Consider the following 1,650-nt stretch of genomic DNA (forward strand, 5'->3'; position numbering starts at 1 on the left):
GGCGGGCTGGCGGGCTGGCAGGGGCGCACGAGGAGGGGCTCGGATATGGCTTTGGAGGGTGGACTGGGGCGGCGCAGAGAGAGATAATGGATTTGTAAGTCAAATGGCGAGCGTCAGGCGGGGCGCGGCGCAGATCCGCGTGCGCGATGCTCCGTTGACAGTCGTCTAACCTCGTAAGCTGCGCTGTGTATCCAGCCGGCACTGCGCCTAATTCCGTTACCCGCTCTGCCGCGGGCCCAGCACAAGGCCCAGCCCCGGGGTCACGCCAAGTGTTTTCGCGTCGCGGTTGGGATGTCGCTGTCGGTAATATGATAAGGACCGGGTGAAATTCGTACATTGAAACTGTGAATCAACCTCCATAGAGGCACTGTAGTTGGGTGGGACCATTACTATCAGACCATATCATATCGTCTTGCAATTACTAGTGGTTGTCAAAAGGGGTTTAAATACGTTTACACACCTTCTCTTTGAGAAGAACTTGAGAGGCTTACAGGGGAGGGGGCGATAATTCCCTTTTGGTGTACACATTATTCCCAAAATTCTTGATTCCCAGTGATTCTTTTCCACCAATATTCATTCCATTGGTTTTTTTAGTGGTAGAAAACGCGTATTTCGACTAATTTCAATCAGTTGCACTAATTTCCCGTATAGTGTAAGCGATTTCTGTTTATTTCGATTCTTATCCTGATGATTCCCACATACTATCGCCTTGGAGTTCATCTACAAGCAAGAATGGGCGGTCGTAAATGCACAATATATATTTTAAATCGTAAGTCGTCATAATTACAAAAGGTTTTCTTCATAGTGTACATGTAAAGTGTGTGGCATTCGCACATTTGGGTTTACAGTGCCGTGCTGTGTGCTTGACGTCCTCCCTTCAACCCTCCCTCCCCCAATGCCCATGACGCCGCGGACACGGACTGCAACCCGCATGCTGCTGTGATTGTGGCGAACCTCGCGATACAATACGCGGTCTTTATCGCCGTTTTTTCTCTGTCTCTGGTGTGCCGGCCTTTTTGCCCGAGCCCCGCGCGCATTGTCATTGCCAGGCCCGCACCTCTGTGCGTGGGCGGGGCGGGGTGGGCCGGCGAGGGGATCCAAAAACACATCGGCGGCGCCCTGGCCGCCCTGGCCCCTGGCAGGGAGAACACATGCAGCCCGCTCCGCCTCCGAGCCGAGCCCGAGCCGCCCCCGCGAGCCGGGCCGGGCCGGGCGAGTCGCCAAATTGGGATCTCTCCCCGACCCCCTCCCCCACCGTAATGCCGGGCATATTTCGGCCGTTTCGCCATTCGCAGTAATATTCCGCGAGAGCATGGGGTTATAATTGTCGTGAGTTGGCGCCGTAACTCCCAGTTTTGTCGATGACTGCGTAGGCGCGCTGGGCGCTGGGCTGCTCTGTTAGAAAAATGGTGTTGCCAAACAACATTTTCGTTGTTAGAGCTTGATAGCATTAGGTATGATACGAGTACAATAAAAGTTTGGCCCACTATACCAAATTGAAGTCGTGTAACAAGCCCATCCATTTTATGAAGAATCGGGTGTATGCGCAGGAGGGTTGTCACAAAACTGACCTTCTTGAAAAAAAGTATTACGGGCACGTAAACCCGGGTGGAAAGAAGTACAGATAAACTGCATTCGAAACTGTACTTG

The sequence above is a fragment of the Frankliniella occidentalis genome, unplaced genomic scaffold, assembly GCF_000697945.3.
Source record: "Frankliniella occidentalis isolate FOCC.00 unplaced genomic scaffold, Focc_3.1 Scaffold138, whole genome shotgun sequence".
Classification (NCBI taxonomy): domain Eukaryota; kingdom Metazoa; phylum Arthropoda; class Insecta; order Thysanoptera; family Thripidae; genus Frankliniella; species Frankliniella occidentalis.